Raw genomic sequence first — 19,295 nt, 5'->3', positions numbered from 1 at the left:
TGGCATATCCCTGCTTCTTCTGTTTTATAACTTATTAGAGTAGATGTACGATAGAAAACAATGAGCTAGAAAGTATTTGGGTTAATTATTGACTTGCAAAATATGTGGAAACATTTAATGATGTAGGTGTTCTACAGCTATTAGCTCAATGAATCAATGAAATACAACAGTGCTGAAAGTAAAAATGTGTTTCTAATGATTACTTTCATGCTTACATTGCATACTCTTTATACCACTGGCAATATTAGATATAGGTAATCATGCAGGCATTTATTTGTTTTCAGACAAAGCCCTGAATCAAGGCCCCTATTCCATGCCCACTTTAACATTCAGGCTGCAGTTTATCTTCTTCTTCTCCTACCTTGAGGTTTTTGTTACCTAGAAGTTACTTCGTATTAACTTTTACCCTCTAATGTGTTCTTCCATATCAATTATGCATCTTATATGTAATATTTATGAGCTAGAATTCAACTGAATACTAATTAAAATGATGATGTTATTTCTATATACTGACCAATCAAATCAGATACTTCTTTAGCTCTATAATTGCTCTTATTTTTTTTTAAAGTTCAAATTGGCATTCAGATTTTGTATTAAAACAATAACTTACCAAATCACCTTGGAAATTAGTTTTCAGAAATCACCACTACCTGAGCTATCAAATTTGATGGAAAAATATACATTGTTTCATTCTACCCATTCAAGCCTTCTATTCTCATAATTAGCCAAATTGAATACCTACATTATAACTATCCTAATACATTCTGCATTTTCAACGATTGATCAAAGCAACCAAAGGCAGTACAAGGAAATCATGATATTTATTTCCTAGAGATTTCTAGAAATACCACTAACATAACTAAGGAGGAATATTGGGAACACTGTTTCTGAGTTGCATCCCCGGGCCTGAACAGCCAGGCACTTCCACAGCTGAAGGTTTGGCTTAACTCCACATGCACTAGCCTGATTACTCTGCTACCATCCCCAAATAATAACATTAGAAGAAGAAAGAAGGATCTTTTGTCAACCAGAAAACTGAATCACTTGAGTATGTTTGAAGCTACTTTCAATCTTACCCGAGATGCTATCAGAATATCTGCTTTCAGAATATCTTCTTTCATTAACAAGCCATCTTTTTTTTTTTTTTTTTTTTTTTTTTTTTGAGATGGAGTCTCGCTCTGTCGCCCAGGCTGGGGTGCAGTGGTGCGATCTCAGCTCACTGCAACCTCCGCCTCCCAGGTTCAAGTGATTCTCCTGCCTTAGCCTCCTGAGTATCTGGGATTACAGGCGCTTGCCACCACGCCTGGCTAATTTTTGTATTTTTAGTAGAGACGGGGTTTCACCATGTTGACCAGAACAAGCCATTCTTTAAGGGCAAGACTGCATCAAATGAATTTATCCCTCATACCTTGAATGAGAGCACTGTATCTCATAGATTAGGCTTCATGGCTGGATCACACCTCGGCTTTCTGATTTCAAGTATTCCTGATACCAGCAGTGAACTTTTGCAATGATATCTGCTGACTCCCGGTACCCATCCTGGCCCAAATTACTGCCCACACTTGCTTTGTATTACCTCCCACAGTTCTGGCTGTGCTGTGTCCCATACCAATTCCCTGACAAGCACCCTGCTTCCTGTTAGATCTTAGCACAATGCCAGTGTTTATTTTTAGCAGACACCTTATGTTCTTTATGTACAGATTACCTACAGACTGTTTTTCTCACCTTGCCCTTTTGTAACTGATATCATCAGTTAACAAAAAGACAAACTGAGTAGAAATTGAAGTAAGAGTTTTCATGAGGTTTTCTAAACTCATCTATCCTAATCTGATAGAAACTGAATCTATTGACCTTCAAGTGTGAAATACACGTCTTTGGTCTCCTGTTCTTAAAAACTAACTCTTCTTTCAGTTTTTAAATCTGGACTGCTATAGCATTGTTTTCATCGAAGAAAAGTATTATTTTAACAGAGTAACTGAAATCTCTGACTACTGTAAGAATATTCATTAGATAAGTTTCTCAAAATAGTTTACAATCTTTTTGTGAAAATTACAATATTTTCATTTTCTTCCAAAGTGCACTTTGAAGAAGTATTTCAGTAGAAAAGAATAGTAATCCTATCTTGATCCAGAGACCAATTACCCATTCCCATGATTTTTGTAAATGTTGGAGGGTACGTTAGCCAGAGTGTATATAAATGCTTCTGAAAGTTAGCCTTGCTAAGCACATTCTAGACAGAAATTAAATCTCTAATGTCCTCCTTTGCCTTTAAAATATGTTTTTTTAAGGTTTATTTCATCTTTTTATCACTCATGAGAGCTTTACAAGCTTGTTAGAATGGAAAACCAATTAAGTACATTTGGTTGAGTAAATCTGTTTGTGTGTGTGTGTGCGCGCGTGCGCATGTATGTGGTTAAAATGTATTCTTCATTTTAAATGGAGTGAAATGTTAACATGGAGTAAAGCATAATGTTTATATGCAAACCATGAGAAGATGAAACTTTTATTTCTACATTTTTAAATTGTAAAAGTAACAAGAACTGCACTTACTTTTTAAAGCAACAAAATAATCTTTATAATTAAATGAATCAAAAGTATTGAACATTAATGCCTTATGCTGATATATATTCTCTCTAGAAATACTTAAATCGAGATCCTTTATAATTCCCTATCAAGGAGTTTACTTCAAACACATGAATAGTTTAGAAGATCCAGCAATTGATCACTAACACTCATCAGAATAGAAAGAATTGGGAAACAAAGTTGAAGTGCATGCTGTGTCAGTCTTAGAAAATTAGTAAACTCTAACAGTACAAGTAGTATTGCCTAACCTAGTTGCTTAGAATCGAGTAGGAACCCAGGCATATATATAACAATTATGACGATATTGTTAATTTTATCTTTACAATTTGCGTCTACCTGTGACTGGGCATTAATAATCTGGCAAAGGAGGTAAGATATGTTTTCTAGGTAGCAAGCTTGTTCATTGTTGCTAAAGATATAACCTTAGTTTTTTTTTTTTTCTCCTTCCACAAGAGAGACCGACACTACTCACATTAAGTGTAAATAGATTTTACCTTTGCTTAGTGATTGTATGTAAGCAGAATGTGACTTCCTGGAGACGCTTACCCATTATCCTTTGGTTTAAGTCTAGGAAAGAAATCAGTATAGTGATTGATAAAATTTTTCTTTCTCCTACTTCCAGGAAAAGGGAAAACTATTTCTTAAAGAAGAAAATTAAATGTCCACTTTATACCTTATTCTTTTGATTACAATAATTATATTTGCTTAATATTTTAAGTGTGTTTTTTATATTACAGTTTATATATGATCTTTATAGATTAACTTATTAAATTTTTTAACATGTCCTTCAAGGCATGTGAATATAGGCTTAGTGAGTAGTCAACAGGATGCTTTCATCTCTGAGATGCAAGGTATGTCAAAGGCCATATAGGTAGTACTGTGCTTACCACCAAAAAGAGACAAAATATATGTTTAATAAATGTTCCTTGCATAATAAGATGTTAGGAGAATAAAGCCTCCTAATGTTTCAAAATATTCTCTTTACCCCCCAAATGGTCTTCTGAATAACTTTAACAATTTTAAAAAGGCACAATTAACAATTCAAAAATAGAATACACCATTCCCCACCCTTATGTCTCAAACATAGTTACTTTCTGGAGAATCCTTATATCCTCTGATTGCAGTACCAGCTGCCTAATCAACCGAACCAGAAATCTGGAAGTCCTTCTTTTTACTTTCCTCCTGCTTATTTTCTACAACAAATTAATATTTGGCTGAATTCACCTCCTGTCTTGTTTTTTATCTCTCTAACCTAATCTGCATTGCCTGTATTTATTTCAAGGTAATGTACCATCCCACTTAGAATATTGCGTTGCCTCCACATTGACTTGCTTCTTCATTGTCTTGAACCGCTTCAAACTTTACTTTCATTTTTATAAACAAGTTAGCAATCTAAATCTCAGATTTTACTGCTACTTTTTTACTTCAGAGCCATCAGTGACACCTAATTCCTTTGTAGCACTTATGGCCCTCTCTGGTATAAGCTCTGCCTTCACCCCCAGACACGTTATTTTGCCTTAAGGCATTCTTCTTTTGATAAGTAAAATTCTTCTTCTCCTTAAAGCTCCATCTTTTAGTCAATTCCAAATTGTCAATCAATAGCCAATTTAAGTTAATTTTCTGGTAATTCTGCATTTGAATTTCCCCAAATTTGGCAACTCTTCTCTCCTTTCCTAAAGAAAGGCTATTATAGTCCTTAACCTAACTGTATTATTTTTAAAGTGATTGTTTCCTGTATATAAATAATTTAATAGATAATAAATACCTAGAAATCAGTAAATTTAACTAATTTCTGGCATACAGTTAACACATAATAATATTGCATTCAATTATATAACTAATCTAAACAAAAAAATGCAATAATTCTAGTTCCTTTGTAAATTTACAGGTTTACTATTCCTAAGGTTTTTTTTTTTCAGTTTTACAGAGATTCTCAGCATGAATTATGTATGATTATGAATTCAGTATTGTTTAAATAGCAATGTAAAGTTAGATATGGATATAGGTTTAATGGTAAAAGTGTGCATTGGTTTTTGGCTTAAATATAAAAAGGGGAAAGAAATAGATATGTACATATATATGTATGTATATATACACATATATACACATATCTATGTATGTGTATATATATTTCATTTATAAAAATGAAAGTAAAGTCTGAAGCACTTCAAGACAACGAAGAAGCAAGTCAATGTGGAGGCAATGCAATATTCTAAGTGGGATGGTACACGTACATAGATACACATATATATATGTATGTGTGTATATATATATACCCACATATCTATGTATGTGTATATATGTACACATATAGATATAGATGATGTCGATATATATTTGGACTATCTTCATGGCCAGAATAATTATTTTTTGACATCTATAAAAATTAAAACAAATAAAATAGTGAAGAAAATTAACCACAAGTTAAAATAAAATCTTTATGTACTATATATTCAGTATTTAAATAAATCTATTGCTTAATTAGCAAATCTAGAGTTTTTATTTTTAAAGTCAAAATTTAGTAAGGGATGAGCTTATTATCACAATTCCACAAGGCAATAATTCTCTAACTTCAGTCCAACTGAAGTGTTTAAAAAATTGAAAGATGACCGGGTGCAGTGGCTCAGACCTATAATCCCGGCACTTTGGGAGGCTGAGGCAGGAGGATTACCTGAGGTGAGGAGTTCAAAACCAGACTGACCAACATGGTGAAACCCCATCTCTACTAAAAATACAAAAATTAGCCAGGCATGCTGGCATGTGCCTGTAATCCTAGCTACTCAGGAGGCTGAGGCAGGAAAATCACTTGAACACAGGAGGCGGAGGTGCAGTGAGCCGAGATGGCGTCATTGCACTCCAGCCTGGGTGACAGAGTGAGACTCCATCTCCTAAATAATAATAATGATAATAATAATTTTCATGGAAATATAAAATTTATGTTAAATTTCAAAGTGCACTCTTGGTAATTTTTTTTTTTTTTTAGAGACGGAGTCTCGCTCTTTCGCCCAGGCTGGACTGCAGTGGCGCTATCTCGGCTCACTGCAAGTTCCGCCTCCCGAATTCATGCCATTCTCCTGCTCAGCCTCCCGAGTAGCTGGGATTACAGGCGCCCACCACCGCGCCCAGCTAATTTTTTTGTATTTGTAGTAGAGACGGGGTTTCACCGTGTTAGCCAAGATGGTCTCGATCTCCTTACCTCGTTATCCGCCTGCCTCGGCCTCCCAAAGTGCTGGGATTACAGGCGTGAGCCACCGTGCCCGGCCCACTCTTGATAAGTTTTAAGGATTTGCAGGGATGCTTGTGTTTGGTTAAAAAATTCAGTGTGTTCATTCAACAAAATTGGCTTATTACCTCGAGGAATATTATAAACACTGAGATAGTCGTCAACTTATGGTGGCTTGACTTATGATTTTTTGACTTTATGATGGTGCAAAAGGGATACGCATTCAGTAGAAACAGTTCTTCAACTTTTGAATTTTGATCTTTCTTCAGGCTACTCATATGCAGTAGAATACTCTTTTGTGATTCTGGGCAGCAGCTCCCTGTCAGCCACCCGATGAGAAGGATAAGCAACAGATGCTTGACAGTGCACTGTGTTGCCAGATGCTTTTCCCCAACTGTAGGCTAATGTAAGTGCTCTGAGTACGTTTAAGGTGGGCCAGGCCAAGCTATGACATTTGGTAGGTTAGGTGTATTAAATGCATTTCAACTTAAATTTTTTTCAGTTTTTGATGGGTTTATAGGAATGTAACCCCATCATAAGTCGAGGAGCATCTGTATTTTTACTGCTGTTTCATTTACTTGAACATTTTGTGTCAGTGTTTCTACCAAGAAATTTCTTAATAAGAAAACGTGTAAAACAATTTTTGAAAACAAAACTCAATATGCTTATTGGCACAATTTTCAATGATGGTTAATTTCTGAATTGGCGACAAATACTTCTGTTTTATGTGCTCTAGCATTTTTTCAATTGCTGATGATATGATTGGAGAACACAGATGTGCCTAAATATTAATAATAACAGTTACTGCATATTCAGAGAGTGTGTGCATAATTTGGTAGAGCTTAATTGCAATACGGAACATATAACCATTTGTTTATCTATGAAAACCAAATAATACCTATTCAGAGAAGCATTTCATTAGCTTGCTTGGCAGTGCTTTTAGAACAAATCAATGCCAGATGTGGACACAAAGGAGAGAAGTGGGAATTAAACCAAGGAAATTCTTGGCTACTGTAAACTCTTCATTTGTGCCTAAGGATATTTGCTTGCTGTGCTTTGAGTTTTTAATATATACAAATTTTTCTTTCTCCAGATATTTTCATACACTAGAGAAATTATTTTTATTCTAAATACTGCATCCTAGAAAATAAAATATGCTTTTGAGATAGTTTCTCTCATGTGAAATAATGATATCATGGCATGAGATGAGGTAATGCATAATGAACTTTACTTCATGATATTTATTTATCATTTCATATTGTTTCTCTTTATTTTGGATTATACATGTTAAATTTTTTGAGAAAAAGCCCAAGGTATAAACTTATTGTTAATTTAGCCTATAAAAATTTCTCCTAATTTTTATCTGTGACATTCGTTTGCTTTGAATGGAAAGAATATATGAATCTGCATAAATTAAATTACAAATACATCTATCCCTTGTCACAAGATACTCAAGTATATATTTCTTTAATAAATATACAGTAAAACTTGATAGGCATACAGAAGTCATGATATTAGATAATGATAAATTTAATAGTCTTATTCAACACCTACAAAGATGAGAGAGTAATATTTTAATATTTCAAATAAATGATATTTAGTCATTATTGATTTGCATTATTTTATAAGTTCAACCTAAATGAATACATTTAAAAACCCATTCACAAAATTATCACAATTTAATACAAATTTAAATTGGCAATTAATATGGAGCAATAACTTTTATACATGAATGTAAAGCAGAATAATTGAGTATTTTTGAAAAACATAAACTTTCTGCCTCCCTCAACAACTACTGAATCACAATATTTGAAAGTTAGAGATTCACAATATGTGTATTGAAGCCCCCTTAGCTGATTTTCTTTGCATTGTACAATAGATCAATCCTATTCTCTGATTAAATGGGTATGTTTGTTGATGCTTATTTACACACATCTAATGTACTCCAGGTTTTTTTCTTAATTTCAAATGATTCTATGCCTTATAAATGTTGTTAGAGTCTTCAGAGGGCTTTCCTTCACTACAACATAAATATAAATAGCATAAGTTAAAAATAATAACTCTAGTATCTCAAAAGAAGTAAAATAAATGATAAAGGTAACAAATAACAAGTCTAATACCTGAATAGAAGTAAAATAAATGAATATTATCTTTTAATACATTTTAGCTATGCAGAGTGACATGGGTGTGTATGTATGTGTGTGTATCTGTGTGTGTATTTGTGCAGCAGATTTTTCTATCCACTTGAAGATGTACAATTTTGACACATCATTGAAAGTTGCATTAAATCTCTATTATATTATTTTATATTACATTTTCTAATCATGTTAAATGGGCATCTATTTGTGGCACAAAAATGAAATAATTGTACCAAATTACAGTTGCATAATGTTTCTTAAGTCATTCTTTCCAGGGCGTGTTTAAAAGCAAGCAGATGCATTAAAACTTCCAAAACACCTTAGCTATGACTGAAATTAGCTACAATACTTTTAATGAAAAAGTTCGAAGTATATTTTCATAATTTAAAAATAAAACGATAGCATGATTCGTTCTGTGCCAGGGTGGTACTGATAAGGTGCATTTGAGTTGAAAATCTCATGCATAGTTAGTACAAGTCACATCAGGAGTATCAGTCGCTCTGAGCATCAGCTGTTCTCATGCCTGGATTATCATGGATCAGATCTTCCTGCAAACAGCACTGCAAGATTGATGAGGCAAAATGAAACAGCTGAAGTATGCAGATGTTAAAACAGGCAGTAACACCCCAGTATGCTTCCTATTAATATAAGAAAAATCTAGTACCTTTTGATAAATTTTTCATTTGAGATACTGTATTTGTTGTTGACCAGCTGGGTCAATCAAAATATGTGGTGCTGCCATTATTTGTTACTGTAACTAAATTCAAAATTTAATTATAAATTAAGATGATACTATTTAATTTTATTTCTTGTGAGATTTTCTCATTTCGAAATAAAAAATTATTGAAAAGAGTTCTGGTCTTTTATTAGTATGAATATAGTCAGTGGCTGAAAATAATATCTTATAGTCCCCAACAGGCAGAACATCATCTTTAGCCCACTCCTCATTCTCCTATTCCATAGTAAGGACATAGAATAAGCTAGAGGCAGAATTTTATATCTTTACTAAATGTACCATAAGTTTTTCTTTTGAATTTCCATGAATCAAGTTATGGTTTGGTTGTGTCCCCACCCAAATCTCATCTTAAATTGAATTGTAACTCCCACAATTCCCACGTGTCATGAGAGGAAACTGGTGGGAAGTGATTGAATTACTGGGGGGTGGGGTCTGTTGGCTGCACTGTTCTTGTGATAGTGAATGAGTCTTACAAGATCTGATGGTTTTTTTTTTTTTTTTTCAGATAGGGTCTCACTCTGCTGCCCAGGCTGGAATGCAGTGGCGCGATCTCGGCTCACTGCAAGCTCCACCTCCTGGGTTCACGCCATTCTCCCGCCTCGGCCTCCTGAGTAGCTGGGACAGGTGCCCACCACCACACCTAGCTAATTTTGTTTTTGTATTTTTAGTAGAGACGGGGTTTCACTGTGCTAGCCAAGATGGTCTGGATCTCCTAACCTCGTAATCCGCCTGCCTCAGGTCATTCTCAACTTCTGAAGGCTATCTTCATTTCTTGGCTTGTGGTACCATCTATCTTCAAAACAAAAAAGGATGTGTTAAATCTTCATGTTTTGAATCTCTCTTAATGTTGGAGGTGGGGCCAGGTGGAGGGTGTTTGTGTCATGGTATGGATAGATTCCTCATGGCTTGGTGCTGTCCTCATGATGCTGAATGTGTTATCATGAGATCTGGTTGCTGTGAAGTGTGGCATCTCCCCACTCCACTCTCTCTCTCTGCTTCTGTTTTTCCATGTGTCATGCCTGCACCCCGTTTTACTTCTTCCATGATTGTAAGCTTCCTGAGGCCTGTCCAGAAGCCAATCTGATGTCGGCACCCTGCTTCCTGGAAAGCCTGCAGAACTGTGAGTCAATTAAAGCTCTTGTCTTCATAAATTAAACAGTCTCAGGTATTTCTTTACAGCAATGCAAGAATGGCCTAACACATATGCTATAATATTTTGTATAATATACAAAACCTTTCTTGACATTGTGTCTTGATCCTACAATACCAAAACCATCTGAGTGACCTTTAAATAAATCTTTTCCATGAAATCAATTATACTCACTTACTTTACTTCCTCGCCTTCCACTACCTCTCACTCTGTTCTAGAAATACTTTCATTTCTACTACTCCAATTAAAATTGTCTTAAGTAAACCAAAGAATCTGTTTTGTAAAACCCATACATCACTGCTAAGGTCCCATTTTAATCTCAGCATCATTTAACACAATTGTTGACTTTATTCATCCGAAAAGGTGTCCTTTACTTGACTTCCAGAATCCTGTATTTTCCTTATTTATTGCTATTTCATTAGTCACTTATTCTAAGTATCCTTTATTGGATGTCTCTTTTATTTTTTATGTCACAGTGTTCAAGTCCCCTAAAACTTGTTCTGCGGATTTTCAACATTTATTATAACCATTATCACATGAAAGGTGGTATATAGTGATTTAGTGCATGTGATCTGCAGGCTTGATAATTCAAGCTTGATTACTTATTAGCAGGTAACCCTGGACAAGATATTTAATCTCTCTGAACATATTTTTTAAATTTTTTTTAAGTGAAGACAGTAATAATGTCTACTTCTTAGGGTTGCTGCTTGAAACAAGTGAATAATTTTTTAAAAATTATTTAAAAAAATAGTAATAGCTAGTATGGACGTTAGTTACTGTTATTAAGATACTTTCTGCGGCGGGGCATAGTGTTTCACATATGTAATCCCAGAGCTTTGAGAGGCCAAGGTGGGAGGATTGCTTGAGGCTGGAAGATCAAGATCACCCTAGGCAGCTTAGTGGAACTCTGTCTCTCCAATAAATTTAAAAAGAGAAAAAAATATCCAGGCATGATTGCACATTCCTATAGCCCCAGCTACTCTGGAGACAGAGGTGGGAGGATAGCCTGAGCCCAGGAGTTCGAGGCTACCGTGAACTATGATTGTATCTCTGCATTCCAGCCTGTGCAACACAGCAATACCTTATCTCTACTAAAGAAAAAAAAAGATGTTTTCTGGTCTTGTAACTCTATTGACCATTAATCTGCTCACAAGGTCAAAGTTTTTATCTCCAGTATAAACCTCATTCCTTGGCATCCAGTCTCACATTACTTATTTAGGAGACATCTCAAATTTTACATTTCTATAAAAGAAATTTTTTTTACTTCAAAAAATGTCAACTTGTCTCAATATTTCTTATCATTAAATAGCACCCACATTCATACATTTGTTCTGGCAAAAATATGTTTATCACTATGAAGAACCAAGAGTATCTACTTTAGGGCAGGAAGGTGACTAGAATCTACTACCTTAAGGCATTTCTACTAAGTTCACCTCTCTAAGAATCTCTCTTTTTTTTTCTGTGTTAAGACTGTGTATCTCTTCACAATAGACCATCTCACCCTCTCTCACATATTCATTAACATTATACACTATAAAGACAGTGGGGAGGAATGAAGCATATCATAAAGACAACCCTGCTAATTCTTCTCTTCAGAAATGAAAATGCAATAAGAAATAGAAGAGAGATTTAAAAAATTATAACTTATTATCTCATCAGCCCTGAACAGTCAAAGCCATTAAACTGGAAATTGGAAAAATATATGTTGTTGATCATGTTACTCTTTGGAAGCTGAAGCTCTTACTAGGTCTCAAGGTCTATGCCAAAGTTTTCCACAAAGCTCTTGGCTGACATTCACATGCTTCAAAGCTAAACCTTTCTCTGATGAAGAAAAAACATTGAGTTGGCACTCAGTCCACACCCCCATCTGCTCCTGCCTTTTCCAGCGGCTTCCCTTATGGTCCATGGATTGGGAAGAGGCATAAGGGTCTAATTTAACTGAAATGGGAGTGGTAGCTCCTTCCTGGGCATGCTGTTTCTATTACATCATGAATTTAAATTCCTGACTGGAAACCTGTGGAATTTTTATTAGTTCTCTTCTGACTATTGACAATCTAAGGTATGGACCTTAGATCAGATTCACATAGAAAAAATTCAGTGAGTTTATGAAAAATTTTAGTTGCCCTAGAGGTGACTTTATTAAGTTTTCTTTCTTTCCAATATAGACTAAAGCAAAATTCAATAAACATTATTGAATATCTACTATGAGGAAGGCAGGCAGGCATTTATTAATCTAGAATATTTATTTGCTAATTCACATATTATAGAGAGGTATCCAATGAATAATCACATACTAGTAAGAGTGTTTAGGGAGCTGCTATTCACAAATCTATGAGCTTAATCAGATCACTTTTCTAACAGTGTCAGGGGAATTGGAGATTTAATGATGGCAGTGGGGTGAATAATTAACATGGGAGTGTGAAACACTTGAGCACAGATATGATTTGTTTGTAACTTTGGATTACATTGAATTTCCAGAGTTTTTCATTGTCAGTCTAGGCATGAGGAATGGAGACATGGGGAGAGATCAGAGGGCAAATTTAAAGAATTGTGGAGAAGAGATCTTTAATTATTCTAAGATTTCACTTAGTTTAGCTAGGGCTTGTCTCATCCAACACAATTGTCATGTAGCTCTTCACTAGCCTTAGCCTTTCATTTTGTCCTCTGAACTATTGAATTATTCAGGGGAAATGAGACAAGAGTTAAAAAGCAAGCAATTTGATCCTATAAGATGAGATGATGAATAACAAAATCAAGAATATAGGTCTAAAGTAATTACCTAGAAAAGCACATTAAAATATATCTGGGTGATGTGATATGTCAAGCATAGTTATCACAAGCCTGTAAGTAACATGCAAGACTTCATAGAAACTTCACAGGTGTCTTAGGCTGTCTCTGGTTTCATAAATGGGTTCAATCACACAATTAGGACAGTGTTTGTTGTTAACATTTCTTAATATAACTTGTCTTCTAAGAAAAGTATCATATCAATTCAGGAACATCTGAATATGGATTAAAACCAGACAGGCAGATAAGCCCTGAGATGTGGGGAAAGGGGGATGCCAAATATGAAACATAGATATCTCACCCTAAATGAAGTGGAAATGATGAAAAACTCATTTTGCAAGTTACTTAACCCTTGTGACTGAAAATGGAACCAGACCCCATATTAAGATATCTGAAATATCTCTGCACTATTATGTCAAATGCCTCCCTTCATATAACATCAAATATATACATCCATATTTATAATAAATCCACTTTATCTCTAAATATGTGCATACTGATGCAGTTGATTAGTCTATATAACATTGCATTTTATAAACATGCATGAGCTTTGATTAGTCGATCTTTCTATGACTAGAACTTCATTTTCAGAAGTCCTAGAAAGCTGTTTGGGCTTGAGCTCTGCCTACAGTGCTTAACTGCTAAACCAGCTATCTATGAATGGGACATTGGATGAATTCAGAAATATTTGGGAGAGATTTTTGAAAACTTTCCATGCCATAACAATATATATTTGTCAAATAATTTTATTCAACTCTTAGTTTTTATGAAATATTTCCTCTTGTTAAAATACTCACGTAATTATCCCAATACCTGGATTTCCTTCCCTTCTTTACTCACACAGTGTATAAAGTTGTTGACACTACAGCTGATCTAAGAAAAGGGCAGGGACAATTACTTATTTTTATTTTTAGTTTTAGTTTTGAGACAGAATCTCACTCTGTCACCCAGGCTAGAGTGCAGTGGTGCGATCTCGGCTCACTGCAACCTCCGCCTCCCGGGTTCACGCCGTTCTCCTGCCTCTGCCTCCAAAGTAGCTGGGACTGCAGGCACTCGCCACCAAGTCTGGCTAGTTTTTTGTATTTTTAGTGGAGATGGGGTTTCACCATGTTAGCCAGGATGGTCTCGATCTCCTGACCTTGTGATCCGAAGGCAGGGACAATTACTAAGAGATGAGTTTATGAGTCAATGATAGCTCATTATCTTGCAAATTATGTATTAATTATATCTCAAAATGTTTTTTTGCAAACTGTCATTTTTATTTAAATATCTTTTCTTATATTCTTGATACTGCTCTTTTTACCTTTAAAAGTGGTTTATCATGCTTCAGAAATAATTTAAAAGGTGGACTCCATGGTGATTTGAAGCTAGGGTAATCAAAGCAAAACATGTAATACCACAGCGTATGAGTGACAAGAGCGACTCTATTGGACCATAGTCTCCCTCTGTAATTGTAAGGTTATTGTCCTAAGAAAACTGAGTTCAAGTATGTTTAATTTCATTTCCTGCCATGTCCAGCCCACCAACAGTTAAACAATAAATCACATGTGTACTCTTTATTTCATAATCTTATTTCACAGATATAAAAATGGCCATCAATAAACCTTGTTAATATTACATATATAATATACCAAACAACGTAGTTCATGAATAGCATAAATAAGTACATTATCTTTCAGAAGTTATGCACACCACTACCATGGATGCTATTAGAAAGCATACTGGGTAAATAAAACAATTATTGGAATAACTGATAATTGGTTCATCTACCCTAAGGCTGAAGTTCATCAATTTATCTCTAACCTCAATACAGCAAATGGGAAGCTCTGACATTAGATATAGCTAAGAATTACATGAGCTTGCATAGTGCTTCTGATAGAAACATGCATTAATATAATAAATCCTTAAAATACAGCCCTCTATGGCACTTCATTTCTGAATTCATGTATCTAAGTAAAATCAACTAGACATGAATGAAGAAGAAATCAATATGGCTCAGAATCAAGTAAACATCATTTGCCTAAAAACGATCACTACTGTTAGAATTGTACATTAATTATGCAAAGAAATGAATAACACACATCCTAACTTTACCAATCCAAACTTATACTTTTTTATGAAGTAGTTTACTTACACATGTTAAACAAGATTCACAAATGAAAACTCTGTATGTCTAATTTTAGCATGTATAGCATTACCTGGGGATCTTGTTAAAATGTAGAATTTGATTCAGTAGATTTGGGATGGGGCCCAAGATTCTGCATTTTTAACAAGCGCTTAGGTGATGATGGTGCTGCTGCCCTGAAAATCCAGTTTTTGCAGCAGGGAACTGAAGCATTCTACCTATGTATTTTGAATACATAAAGCTACTGTTTATGAAAATTTACCAACAATGAAAGTACAATATGAATAAACTGGAAATATCAACAAGATATTTAAAATATGTCTAAATGTCATTACAAAATTCTATATATTCATAAACACATCTCTATCTATATGTCTATCTATCTATCTATCTATCTACCTATCTATCTATACAATGCTAGTGAGTTTTCTTTCAAAAAGCTATTTTGGCATCCTCTAAGTTTTTCTCAATTGAGAAATTACCAAAGAATAAATAATCATGATTATGTATGCTACTTTCATGTAATAATATTGCCGCAATAGATAGTAAGCTATTTTTTCTAATGAATAATAATATAGGATTAATTTAATAGAAATAAGATGAATTATCTTTAAATAATAATCATTATTTCCCAAAAGAAACAAAAAATAATTCATAATCTTCTGAAATATTTTAGCAGCTTAAATATACAAAATTTCAGTTATTTGAAATGACAAAATAAAATAACTCTAGTGATACAAGATAAGACTATTTCTAATAATCTTCTGAATAAAATAATTCCACCAGCTATATAAGATGCATGAGTGTTATGAGCAATATACTAATGCACACACATTCCTTTCTACATTTATAGATACTTACAGATAATTTGTATATATTATTTGTAAACTATTTCTATTTTTTGAATTTTATATGTTGTTTTGGTATATGATGTACAAATGTGTAGAACTGTTTCATCATAGAGGATAATAGTGCCATCATGCTGGCTGCAGCAGGAAGCCATGGCTGGGGCATCATGCTCCATGGAGCAGGCAGGCGCCCAGGAGCAGGCGGGAGACCCCCGTCCTGGGCACAGTTGCAGCTATCCAGATCACAGCTGCAGACTTCGGCCTCCAGCTCCACAGAGCATGCAGGACCCCCACCTACCCAGGTGCAGCTGCAAGCAAATAGTGGCTGTGGACCCAGGAAACCCTTCCCTACTGGGGGCCCAGGAAGGCCCCCCCCCCGCCTTTGCAGGCTCGGAAATGCCTGCTCCTGCTGCCTGGCTTCTCTCTGCTGTCGGCGCCTCACTGGCTCCGATCTTGGAGCAAAGTCAGGGCCAAGCCCAGGCACCATGAATGGCAGTAGGAGGCAGACAGCTTCCTGGGGAGAAAGGGGCAGGTCCCCAGTGAGGCCCCACCTTCAGGCTGGGGAGGACCTGATGGCTGTGGGGTGGGCTTCCAGTCCCACAGACTAGAGTGGGAACTTGTGGTGTCTTTTCTGGGCCCATCAATGGCCACCCATGGACCTACGGGTGCACACTTCCTCCCCTCTGAGGCCCATAAAGGCCCCAGGATCAGTCAGAGCTAAGCAGATGTCTGGACAACCAACTGCGGAGAGGAGATACCCTTTCTGCTGAGAGCTGCAGAGATGATGGGATGACCTGCCTGCAGAGAGGAGTTTCCTTCTCTATGGTCTCCTCCCTGCTAGGAGCTGAACACTCATCAGGACATCCTGGATGTGGAAAGGGCCTTCCCACTCCAGGTCCTCTCTGAGCTGTTATATTGCTCAATAAAGCTCCACTTTGTCTTACGCACCCTCTACTTGTCCACGTATCCCATTTTTTCTGGTAGCAGGGAAAGAACTTGGGTCCCGCCAAATGGCGAAGCTGAAAGAGCTGTAACACACACGGGGTGGAAACATGCTCTTTGGTTGTCACGTTGCAAGTGAAGAGAAGAAGAGAAAAGCTGCAGCCCTTCAGTGAGCTCAGACCTGGGACCTCCCTGAGCCAATGCTATGACTCCTTCTTTGGGCCCTGTGGTTCCTGGCATCTCCAAGCTTCCAGGCCGCACTGCATTTCCCAGTGCCAGTCAGGGAAGCTGCTTGCAGTGCTCCTGGTCCAGCCACAACCTCCCAGAGAGCTGACGCCCATGCAGGCACCTGGAGCTGCCCACCCCGTAGCTGTAGCCAGCGTGCCTGGCTACATAGTGATTGGACCCTACGCTTGCTTACACACCCCTTGTCGCTCCACGCCTGACTCGCAGTCTACCTTAGAGGTGCGGGATCTAGGTTGGTAGTGTGATTCAAGCGCAGCCTGCAAGGCCGAGTGCGTGAAACAAGCCCACCTGGCCTGAGCAAAACTCAGACAAAGGCACAATTGGCCACAGGTTTCTGGCCAGAAAAATGACATTCCAATGATCTCATAAAAGCAAGATGCTGAGAATCTTCCTGAATGAAAGCATATGCAAAGAAAATTGGCTAAGAAATAAGTAGTAGAAGCAGAGACAAGTGTAACACAGTCACAAGAGGTGGCTGTGGGTTACAATCCAGAATCTAGCTTTGCTCTAGGAAAAAACACAAAATCTTATGTTCATGATCCATGATTTACTTGAAGTGTACGTGTGGGGCGGGGGGGAGGGGGCGGGGGCAGGTGTGGGGGTGGCAGAAAGAGAGCTACCTCTTATGGAGATATCCATGCCCCTTTCTGAAGTTTCTGCTAAATAAACATTATTCTGAATAGCTATTTACTGTTTGAGGTACTGCTTCTGGAGAGGAGAGTCCTAAAGCAGAAGTGGAAGTATTGGTCAAGTGGAGACTAATATATTCCCAGTTCATTGATAATATCAAGTTTTCTTAGTTTACTAAGCTCAGGGTCAGTTATTAGAATATTTTCATTTGTTTTATATCCTTTTGCCGTTGTGCTACTTCATGCTCTTACTTTTTGGTCTTGGAGACTTCTTTTAAACTATGGAAATATATTATTGTAATTTTAAATCTACTTTCTGAGAAATTATTATATCCAAAACCTAGAGATGAAAAGGTTTTCTATGAGATATTTGAAGTGATTACATGATACAACTATGAACATATTATATTTGAATGTTGTTAATATTTAAATATGTCAAAATATATATAAAATATATTTCTGTAATTTATAACCCTTTTTTTTTTATAAAGGAAGTTGAAATTCTTTAATATATTTTGAATGACACAGAAAGAAATTTTTTCATATGTTGTTGCCTCTGTCTGGAATGTTCTTCACCCCTTTATCAGGTGGCAAATTTTCCTTATTCCTAAAGATCAACTCAAGCCTTTCCTATTTTATGAATCCTTCTTGATTTCCCCCAAGATTGAGCTAATTACCACTTTTTTTTTTATCACTCTGTACCTTGTATATTCATCCATGGTAACCCTATCACAAACTGTTAAAGAGTTTTGACTGTTTGTCTATCTGCCTCTTCTTCTACTCCATGGGCCTCTGAGGCTGGGAACTATGGTAACACATCTCCAGTACCTGACACACAGTAGGCTCTTAACAAATGAATCATGCTTCACGGGGCTTCCCTTGAGTCAGAAAAACCCAAGTGGTTTTCGAAGCTGCAACTCCATTTGACAAAAGCTCCGTATATTTTCCAAATAGCTCTTTTTATCTTAAAGCATTTTCCCAGGTCATGGTTTTTTTTTTTTTTTCACCCTTTTCTTTCTTTTTTTTTTTTTTTTAAATATGGAACGCTTCACGAATTTGCGTGTCATCCTTGCGCAGGGGCCATGCTAATCTTCTCTGTATCGTTCCAATTTTAGTATATGTGCTGCCGAAGCGAGCACTATAACCCATTTTTAATGTTAGTGTAAAAATGCTATATATGTGTATATAGTGGTTCTAACATAATAATTGCAAGATAAACAGGGTGACAACTGAATGTTACAATCAGAGAATGACTTAGTAATTTCAAATAAGGAATAGTGTGAAGCCAGGTGTGGTAATGCTTTCCTGCATTCCCAGCTACTAAGAAGGTTGAAGCAGGAGGATAAGCAAAGCCCAGGAATTTGAGACCAGCCTGGGCAAAATAGTGAGAGACTCCAATTCAGTGAAGGAAGAGAGAGAGAGAAAGAAGGAAAGAATAAAAGAGAGAAAGAGAGAGAGAAAGAGAGAGAGAAAGAAAGAAAGAAAGAAAGAAAGAAAGAAAGAAAGAAAGAAAGAAAAGAAAGAAAGAAGGAAAGAAAGCATATGTGCCACATATAAGACAGAGCAGATATTTTAGTCATTCCCTTTGTGCCCTGTTTCCATTATTGCCCTTGGTATATCTTTCACATTAAATCAACAATCCAAGATTGAAAAGAATGTCAGTAACCCATCACTAGCCTGGAGTATGATAAATAACGAAGTTTGTTCTTAATGTTGACTAGGATGGGGCACAACTAATGCAAAACTGGTGGGTCTCTGGAAGCCCTTGTCACAGAGTGTAGGTGTAGACCATGAGGGTAGGTGATTATATCCAAGTATAATAGTTCTTAGGAAATAGCAACACTTGAGAGAGAATTAGAGGAAGTTATTTATCTGTGAAGCAGAATTG

The 19,295-nt window shown here is 36.2% G+C and overlaps 1 non-coding gene across 1 annotated transcript; it reads right to left on the bottom strand.

The window, feature by feature from the left end:
* Positions 1-18,439: 18,439 nt before the first annotated feature.
* LOC134728881 (U6 spliceosomal RNA) lies at positions 18,440-18,546 on the bottom strand. Its single transcript, XR_010109738.1, has one exon. It is a non-coding gene; the product is annotated as a U6 spliceosomal RNA (small nuclear RNA).
* Positions 18,547-19,295: the final 749 nt, after the last annotated feature.

The sequence above is a fragment of the Pan paniscus genome, chromosome 14 (genome assembly GCF_029289425.2).
Source record: "Pan paniscus chromosome 14, NHGRI_mPanPan1-v2.0_pri, whole genome shotgun sequence".
In the NCBI taxonomy this organism is placed as follows: domain Eukaryota; kingdom Metazoa; phylum Chordata; class Mammalia; order Primates; family Hominidae; genus Pan; species Pan paniscus.
The sequence above is the reverse complement of the archived record's forward strand: the minus strand, read 5'-3'. Positions and strand labels throughout refer to the sequence as shown.